Source organism: Zingiber officinale, chromosome 5B, assembly GCF_018446385.1.
Source record: "Zingiber officinale cultivar Zhangliang chromosome 5B, Zo_v1.1, whole genome shotgun sequence".
NCBI lineage: Eukaryota > Viridiplantae > Streptophyta > Magnoliopsida > Zingiberales > Zingiberaceae > Zingiber > Zingiber officinale.
In genome coordinates, this window is record NC_055995.1 from 118,732,109 (window position 1) to 118,742,639 (window position 10,531).

The following is a 10,531-nucleotide window of genomic DNA, read 5'->3' on the forward strand; positions in this document are numbered from 1 at the left end:
TTAGCTCATTGTGAGCAGAGGACTTCTTTGACTGGATCAACAAAGTAGAGTAGATCTTTGACTAGAAGCGAGTTCTAGATCAAATGAAAGTGAAGTTAATTGCCATCAGTCTCAAAGGGCGAGCATCAGCATGGTGAGAACAAATGCGGTGCTCTCGGGACAAACAATGTAAACCCCAAATAATCTAGGAAGATATGAAGGAAAATATAAAGGGGGACTTCCTTCCCTTCGCCTACACTCAAACTCTGTTCCAACAACTTTACTCATTAAGACAGGGTGCGAGATCTGTTGATGAATATACAGAAGAATTTTTCCAGCTAGTGGCCCAAAATGACCTATCCGAGACAGAGAAGCAGTAGGCGGCACGTTACTTAGGGGGTCTGCGCTTGGCCTTGCAAGATGCCCTCTATCTTCATTCACTCTCAACGGTGTCAGAGGCCTTTTAGCGTGCACTAGCGGCTAAAAAGTAATAAAATAAGAAACCAGCAGGGAGAGGGGACCAGAAAAATCGGCTAGCTCGCCCTTAAAATACTTGTCCTTCACAACAGCAACCACCGCAGCAGCTATCGTAGTGACCACCACAACGGTCACCACAGGTTTACTATAAAGCCCCTGTCAGATGTTATCAATGTGGTGAACAAGGACATATGACTCACCAATGTAGGAATCCCTCTTATACTAACCTGAAGGGTAAAAGCTTGTTGATTGAGGAAGAAGTGATATAAGATACCACAGCAATTGGTGATACGATGTATGAAGCATCTGACGAAGTGATTTATGGCAATGGCCATGAGACTTTGGTTGTTCCTAAGAGTCTGGTGACTCCCAAGGGTGATTCGGAGTATGATTGGTTGAGAACCAATATTTTTTATACTATCTGCACCATCGCGGATAAAGAATGCAAGATGATTATCGACAGTGGCAGTTGTGAGAATGTAATATCAGCAGAGGTTGTCCAGAAGTTACAACTAAAGATAGACCATCATCCTAAACCCTATAAGTTATCTTGGCTGAATAAAGAAAGCAAGGTAATAGTAGACCAGCGATGTCTAGTTTCCTTATCAATTTGCAAATATTTTGATAGTGCTTGGTGTGATGTGGTGGTCATAGATGCATGTCATGTATTATTGGGGCAACCTTGGCAGTATGATTGCAGTGTTGTTCATGATAGGCGAAAAAATAATTATACCCTTAACTTCCAAGGGAAAAAAAATTATGTTGGCGTTGCGACGGGAAGGAACTACTTCAACTATGATAGGTAAAAATACTAATTTGCTTTCTATATCTAGGTTTTTAGATGAAGTAGAGCAAGGAGTTGTATATACTTTGCTACCATGCCAAAGCATTGCTCTAACCAAGGGCGCAAAGTTACCAACTAAGGTACAGCAGTTGCTAGCAGATTTTAATGAGCTGATATCGTAGGATCTTCCTTCTGGGCTAATGCCGATACGAGATATTCAACATCAGATTGACCTTGTTTCGGGGTCAAGTTTGCCTAATCGGCCAGCTTATCGCCTTAGCCCTAAGGAAGCAGAAGAATTGCAATATCAGTTTGTAGAGTTATTGGAGAATGACACATCCGAGAGAGCATGAGCCCCTGTGTAGTTTCTGCCCTATTAGTATTGAAGAAGGATGGCTCATGGCGTATGTGTGTCCATAGCAGAGCCATCAACTGTTGGAGTGTATACTAAAAGCCTAGCTTTTGGTATAAACATTTATCTAGAAATAAGAATCACATTGGTCAAATGTCTACATTTATGATAAATGTAGTTGTTCAATTAATTTATATTGTAGATGACATGGTGTGTGGTGTCACACACAGAAGATCATGTTATCAGTACCTTATAAATTATAAACAGTAGCTCACGACCATGATGGAAAGGAACAAACCATTGGAAGGTCGTAGTGTAATTAGGTATTAGTTTATCTTGACTATATAATTACACTAGTACACTCAGAGTGTATTGAGTAGGACCATTTGAGATCGTTTCTTTTATACTGACTTTATAAAGAAACAAAGACCTCGGTTATTATGGAAGTGTGTGCTCTTAATCCTAATGTAATAACAAGCACATATATTTGAGATTTATTTCTTTAATTTATCAATGGGTGAGATTTAGTTCGTTGAATCAATAAACCCGATAAGTTGGGAAATGGTATCACTTATAGTGTGTGTTGTTGATTATAGAAGGAAACTGTGTCCTAGAGATACTAGGTTGATAATGTCCTCAAGAGGAGCTCATAAAGATTGTCATGTTAAACCCTGCAGGTGGACTTAGTCCGACATGATAATAAGGTTGAGTGGTACTACTTTTGGACTTAGATATTAATTAAATGAGTTGTCAGTAACTCACTTAATTAGTGGACATTCGATATCTTAAACACAGGGAGACTAACACACTCATAATAAGAAGGAGCCCAAAAATGTAATTTGGGATTGGTGCGGTAGTTCAATGATAATTCTCTAGTGGAATGAATTATCATTGATAAAATTAAGTTGTGTGTTGGCGAACACGGGATGCTTAATTTTATCGGAGACCAAAACCAATTCCTCCTCTCGGTCCCTATCGTAGCCTCTTATTTGTAGAAGTTCTATACCCACCTATACCCACCTTCTATACCCACGAATAAGGGGGCCAAGCTAGCTTGGGAACCAAGCTAGGGCCTAGTATTATTGGGTGGCGGCCCTAGCTTGAACCCAAGCTAGTGGGGCCGCCAAATTAAATTAAAAGGGATTTTAATTTTAGTTTTATTATGTGGAAGAAATAATTTTTAAAGAGAATTAAAATTAAAATCTCTCTTGTAAAAGATCTACAAAAGATTAAAGAAAGAGATTAGATCTCTTTCCTTATTTGTAGATTGATGAGTTATTTTATTTTCTCTTTAAAAATTATCCACATGTTGATAAAATTAAAATTATAGAAATTTCCTTTATCAACCACGAAGAGATTTTTAAAGAGAAATTTTATTTTTAAAATTTCCGGAAACAAATTAGGAAGTTTTAATTTGTTGATTAAAACTTGTCTAATTTATTTCCTCTAGAAGTGGCCGGCCATTAGAGATTAAATTGGGAAATTTTATTTAATTTTTCTCAATTAAATCATGTCAAGGAAATTAAGGAAATTTTATTGTAATTAAATTTCCTAATTTGCCTAGGCCGAGGAATATAAAAGAAGGGGTGAGGGTGCCTTCAGAAACCTCTATTATTATTCTCCTTTTCCTTGGTATGGTGGTCGGCCTTCTCTTTCTCTCCTCTCCTCTTGATGGCGAAACCTATCTTCTTGGTGGAGCTTTTGTTGGTGGCCGGATCAAGGAAGGAGAAGAAGGAGAGAAAGCAAGTCTCGTCTCTAGCATCCCTTGGAGCACTGGTGGTGGCCGAAATTCTTCATGCTTGAAGAAAGTTATTTTGGCCGGCCATCTTCTTCTTTTCTTCCTCTTTGTGGTGGCCGAAACTTATATCTTGCTTGGAGCTCTTGTGGTGGCCGGATACTACTTGGAGAAGAAGAAGAAGAAGGAGAGGAAGCTAACATCTCTTGGAGCTTGGTTGGTGTTTTGATTTTCTTCCTTGGTGAAGCTTCCTTGTTGTGGCTGAACTTAGCTAGGAGGAGAAGAAGGTGGTTGGTGGTTTCTCATCTTGGTAGATCGTTGCCCACACAACGTCCGAGGTTAGAAGAGGAATACGGTAGAAGATCAAGAGGTCTTTCTAGAAGGTATAACTAGTAGTTTTTCCTTTTCCGCATCATACTAGTTATTTATGGAAATAATACCAAATACAAGAGGCTTACGTTCTAGAATTTCGAATATGTTTTTCGATGTTGTGTTCTTTTATTTTTTCTTTTCCTTGTGATTTGATTGTTCTCTTTGGTTAACCTAAAGTTATTTTAGGAAATTAAATATTAGCTTTCTATAAAAGGTTTTGTCTAGTCGGTGGTGGTTGCTCCCATATCCAAGAAGGCCATGTGCCTCGCCACGTCAGTACTGGGAACCAATTATGGAAATTAATATTTAATGGAATTAATAACTTAAGGAGACTTGGGTCGAACGTGTTAAGTTCCGCAGGAGATCTAAGTCAAAACCTAAAAGAACAAATAGATTAAGTTTTGGATCAAACGTGTTAAGTTCCGCAGGCGATCCAAAATTTAATTTAAAAGAACACATGGTAGCTAGGAAAAGGTTCAGACCTTTGTACAAAATTTTTGTACAGTGGAACCTATAGGTTTTCCGAGTAGCAACCAACATCAACAAGATTATAATGCTGTACAGGTTTCCAATTCCCCATTTAGATGACATGTTGGATCATCTATCCGGTTCTTAGGTCTTCTCAAAAATTGACCTTAAAAGTGGATACCATCATATCAAAATAAGGCCCAGTGATGAATGGAAGATGGCATTCAAGACGCAACATGGACTAAATGAGTGGATAGTCATGCCTATTTGACTATCTAATGCACCCAGTACCTTCATAAGGTTTATACATCAGATCTTGTGGCCCTTTATAGGAAATTTTGTGGTGGTATATTTTGATGACATCCTCATTTATAGTCTAACATGGGCATCACATTTCGACCATCTCCGTGGTATCGTTGAAAAGCTGAAAATAGAGTGTTTATTTGTAAACAAGAAGAAGTGTTTTTTCTTTACTATATCGGTAACTTTCCTCGTCTTTATTGTGTCTACTGATGGTGCACATGTAAATCAAACAAAGATAGATGCAATCCTAGAGTGGCCTCTGTTAGATTTTGAGGGATGTCATAAGGCAATCACCTTATGATTTTTACTATTTATTTGATAAATATATATTCACTATTTGAGTGTATATTATATGTCTGATTACCTTAAACTCATCTACTGAATGTCCGTAATACAATTCATAGCATGAGAGTATTTGTGATTGGATCACAACTTGTGAGTATTTCTACAGTGTAATTATGAGCGTATTGGAATTTCCCTAGTTGTTGAATTGATACATTTGGATATCATCAATTCTGTGAGACTAGCACGGGTTATACTCCTTGGTTCGGCCAAGTAGTTGTTTTCTCACAGGCTAGAGACATTGGGATGTCAAGAGTTAAACATGGATGCTAGTTATGGTAACTAGTTCATTGGAGTGACTTGATGTAAGACTTCATATGGTTCTCTGCATATATAGATATGTCTATGAAAGTTCTTATTGAAACATAAATACAAGTTTCCTTTGACTTGAGGTATACAAGTTATCTTAGTCATGGAAACTTATACTTTGACATCTTAAGCAAACATTTCATTGAGGTGTGGACCCGAGATGATTGGGTATAAGTGTTAGAGTGTATACTAAAAGCCTAGCTTTTGGTATAAACATTTATCTAGAAATAAGAATCACATTGGTCAAATATCTACATTTATGATAAATGTAGTTATTCAATTAATTTATATTGTAGATAACATGGTGTGTGGTGTCACACACAGAGGATCATGTTATCAGTACCTTATAAATTATAAACAGTAGCTCACGACCATAATGGAAAGGAACAAACCATTGGAAGGTCGTAGTGTAATTAGGTATTAGTTTATCTTAACTATATAATTACACTAGTACACTTAGAGTGTATTGAGTAGGACCATTAAAGGTCATTTCTTTTATACTGACTTTATAAAGAAACAAAGACCTCAGTTATTATGGAAGTGTGTGCTCTTAATCCTAATATAATAACAAGCACATATATTTGATATTTATTTCTTTAATTTATCAATGGGTGAGATTTAGTTCGATGAATCAATAAGCCCGATAAGTTGGGAAATGATATCACTTATAGTGTGTGTTGTTGACTATAGAAGGAAACTGTGTCCTAGTAATCTAGGTTGAGAATGTCCCCAAGAGGAGCTCATAAGGATTGTCATGTTAAACCCTGCAGGTGGACTTAGTCCGACATGACGATGAAGTTGAGTGGTACTACTCTTGGAGCTAGATATTAATTAAGTGAGTTGTCAGTAACTTACTTAATTAGTGGACATTTGTTATCTTAAACACAGGGAGACTAACACACTCATAATAAGAAGGAGCCCAAAATGTAATTTGGGATTGGTGCGGTAGTTCAATAATAGTTCTTTAGTGGAATGAATTATTATTGATGAAATTTAGTTGTATGTTCGGGGCGAACACGGGATGCTTAATTTCATCGGGAGACCAAAACCAATTCCTCCTCTCGGTCCCTATCGTAGCCTCTAGTATATAGAGATTTATACCCACCGCATACCCACCTTCTTACCCATCCAATGGGGCCGGCCAAGCTAGCTTGGAACCCAAGCTAGGGCCGGCCAAGACCAAGTGGATGAGCCATGTAGGTGGCCGGCCAAAGCTTGGGTCCCAAGCTTAGGTGGCCGACCACTAGAATATTAAAAAGGATTTTTATTAAAATTATTTCTTATGTGGATATCATGATTTTAAAAGAGAGTTTAAAAATTAAAAATTTCCTTTTATAGTTTTCTACAAAAGATTAAGAGAAGAGATTAATCTCTTTCCTTATTTGTAGTTTAAAAGGATGGTTTTAATTTTGGTAAAACTTTCCTTATTTGTAAATCATCTACATGTTTAAAGAGAGTTTAAAATTTGAAATCTTTCCTTATTTGTTGATTAAAGGAGGATTTTAAATTTTAAGAAAACTTTCCTTTTAACCATGTTCATGATTTAAAAGAAAGTTTAAAATTAATAATTCTCTTTTATTAGTTTCTACAAAAGATTGAGAAAAGATTTGATATCTTTCCTTATTTGTAGATTAAAAGAGATTTTAATTTTTAGAGATAACTTTCTTTTTATCCACATGTTTAAAAGAAAGATTTTAATTTATTAAATTTCCTTTTTATAAACCAATCATGAAGGGATTAAATTATTGGAGAAATTTTATAAATTTCTGGAGACAAATTAGGAAGTTTTAATTAATTAAAACTCTCCTTGTTTGTAGCTTTGGTGTGGTCGGCCATGTAAATTGAGAAAAGGAAAATTGTTTTTAATTAAATAAAATTTTCCTTTTCATGGCAAAAGAATTAAGGAAGTTTTTAATTAAATTTCCTTATTTGCCAAGACTAAGGATTATAAAAGAGGGGGTAGAGAAGGCTTCATGGTGAACAACCTCTATTATTTCTCTCCCTCTTTTCCTTGGTGTTGTGGCAGGCCAACCTCTCTTCTTCTCTTCCTCTTGGTGGTGGCCGAACCTTCTCTATTTGCTTGGAGCTCTTGTGGTGGCCGGATACTACTTGGAGAAGAAGAAGAAGAAGGAGACAAAGCTTGTATCCCTTGGAGCTTGGTTGGTGGAAAAAGATCTTCATCTTTTAGAAGCTTTGTGCTTGGCCGAAACTTGAAGAAAGGAGAAGAAGGTGCTTTGGTGGATTCTCATCTCGGAAGATCGTTGCCCACACAACGTCCGAGGTTAGAAGAGGAATACTGTAGAAGATCAAGAGGTTTTTCTAAAAGGTATAACTAGTATTTTTTCTTTCCGCATCATACTAGTTATTTTTGGAAATAATACCAAATACAAGAGGCTTACGATTCTAGTATTTCGAATATGTCTTTCGAAGTTGTGTTCTTTTGTTTTATTTTTCCTTGTGATTTGATTGTTATTTTCGGTTAACCTAAAGTTATTTTAGGAAATTAAATATTATATTTCTATAAAAGGTTTTGTCTAGTCGGTGGTGGTTGCTCCCATATCCAAGAAGGCCATGTGCCTCGCCACGTCAGTACTGGGAACCAATTATGGAAATTAATATTTAATGGAATTAATAATTTAAGGTGATTTGGGTCGAACGTGTTAAGTTCCGCAGGAGATCCAAGTCAAAACCTAAAAGAACAAATAGATTAAGTTTTGGATCAAACGTGTTAAGTTCCGCAGGCGATCCAAAATTTAATTTAAAAGAACACATGGTAGCTAGGAAAAGGTTCAGACCTTTGTAAAAAAATTTTGTACAGTGGAACCTCTAGGCTTTCCGAGTAGCCACCAACAATTGGTATCAGAGCTAGGGTTTTGCCTCTGTGTATTTGGTATTAGTTTAATTATGCACATGTCATACATAATTTAGGCAGGATAATAGTAGGATGTGCTAACTTTGTGGATGCAGGATCCAACTATTATGGCTTATAGTTATTATGTGTGTGATTGGACCCTTGGACATGTCAAGGGCATTTTATTGTATGTGCATGATTGTATTATAAAATACAGCAGGAGCTGTATTTAGTTTTATTAGTATTTTATTTTTGATCTAGATACATGTACATTCCTTTTATGGAATATAGGATCAAAATGTAAAATTCTATTTATGTCGCGGATCGAATCTTGCAAAGCGTGGAACCTTCTGAGGACCAGAGGTGCAGCGGAACTAGGAGCAAGATGGATGCGACAGCTAGACCCGGTGGCGGTGGCCAAATATGGCAGCAGCTTGGGATGACAACACACGGAGGACAACTAGAGATAAAAGCCATAATAGTTGAAAATTAGTTTTTCTATTTATTGCTTTTATATTGTGCTGTGTGTGCATGTTAGTTTACATATTTAATAGGCTAGCATAGTTAAAATTCCTCATTTATAAATAACTAAGTGGGAGAGGGATTTTTAAGTAAATCCCATGGTCTCCATTACTGGTTTATAAGTGATGCAAACAAGCTTGCGCGTTGGCTCTGAGTGCCTTCCTCCATAACGGATGAGCTTGTTTGTGGATCACTAGAACAGACTTCCATTTTTGGATGACTATAGAAAGTTAATTAAGAGCGTGTGATCTTCCCCAACGGAAGGGGCATAATCTTATTAATGGACTTAGTGTCAAGTAATGGTATACACTTAGACACATTTAATAGTATCTTCCCCATCGGAGTCACTGCTATTATTTGTGTGACCAAATGATACCAACTATTAATTTTATTTGTCAAAAAGTTAGGTTGACAAGATAATAAAATTAATGGGTTAAAACCCTCCTTTTACAAATGTTGAATTTGTATACGTCCACACTAACGTGGCATGCAAAATTCACGGTGTTTGAGGTGTTGGTGAATTTAAATAATATTGTTTGAGGAATCAATATTTTTTAAATTCAAAAGTTTTTGACCAAATATTTGATCAAAGACAGATCAACTATTAATTTTATTCGTCATAAAGTAAAGTTGACAAGATAATAAAATTAATGGATAAAATCTCCTCTTTGATTTTGTATACGTCCACACTAACGTGGCATACAAAATTCATGGGGATTTTTAAGGAGTTGATCTTGACCAAATATTTTTTGTGATTCTTAGGATTTAAATATTTGTCAATTCCCTAGTAGTCATACTATAGAAAAGACTTAGTAGTCCAAATTGTAATGATTGGAAATAGGACTTGGACATTATGGTAGACTGTCTTCTAAGAACTAAGAACAATTTAGGTGTATTTAATTCATTAGTTGAAACATGTCTAGTGGTGTTATCTACCAGAACCTGGAGTGTAGATACAAGATGCCATTAATCATGTCTGCAATTCATTGCAGGGTTCCAGGAAACCCGACAACTAAATGAAAATTAAAACACCGTCCACATGGGCACTACTGTAAAAATGGTAGCTGTTGCAGTGGGAGATGTTTATCTTTTGATAAGAATAAAACATGGATTTTTGAGTAATTGTCTTTACGCACCAAGTTTAGAAAGAACTAGTTTTTCAGTTTCTAAACTATTCAAAGAACTTGATATTCTGCCTCTTTTAATAACAAAGTTGTTATTAAGAAAAAGAGGGAAGTTATCTGTTTTGGTATGTTGGTTGACAATTTATAAATCCAATAACTCTCACGATGCAACAAATGGAAATTAGTAACACATCTTCTAACTTTAAGAGAAAGTAACATTCGGAAATGAACCAATTATATCTTTGGCATCTAAGGCTAGGTTATATTAACTTGAGTATGATTCATTGGTAGCTGATGAACTTTTGGGTTCATTAGTAGTGGAAATCTTTCCAACCTGCGAGTCTTACTTGGAAGGAAAAATAACCAAGAAGCTTTCAAGTCTAAGGGGTATGGAGTCAAAGATATGTTGAAATTGGTTCATTCTGATTTGTGTGATCCTATGACTATCCAGACAAGAGGTAGTATTGAATATTTCGTCTATTTTATAGACAACTATTCAAGATATAAATAAATTTACTTAATGTACCGCAAGACTAAGTACTTTGATTAGTTCAAAGAGTACTAGGCTGATGTGGAGAAACGACAAAGTAAAAAGACACTATGGTGAGATCATAGTGGCAAGTACCTCTTGAGAGATTTTAGGAGTCACTTATCATAAGTTGGATTTCAATCCCAACTAACTGCATCTAGTACACCCCAACAGAATGGTGTAGTAGAAAGAAGGTAAAGGACTCTTATGGAATAATTAGATAGATGATGAGTTATTCAGAAAATTTCCAAATTTGTTTTAAGGATAAACTCTGAAAACGAAAGTGAACATAGTACCTTCCAAGTCATAACTCTCTACTCATATAGAATTGCTGAATAGGCGTAAGCCTATTTTGAAGCATATTCGGATTCGGGTAATCTAGCA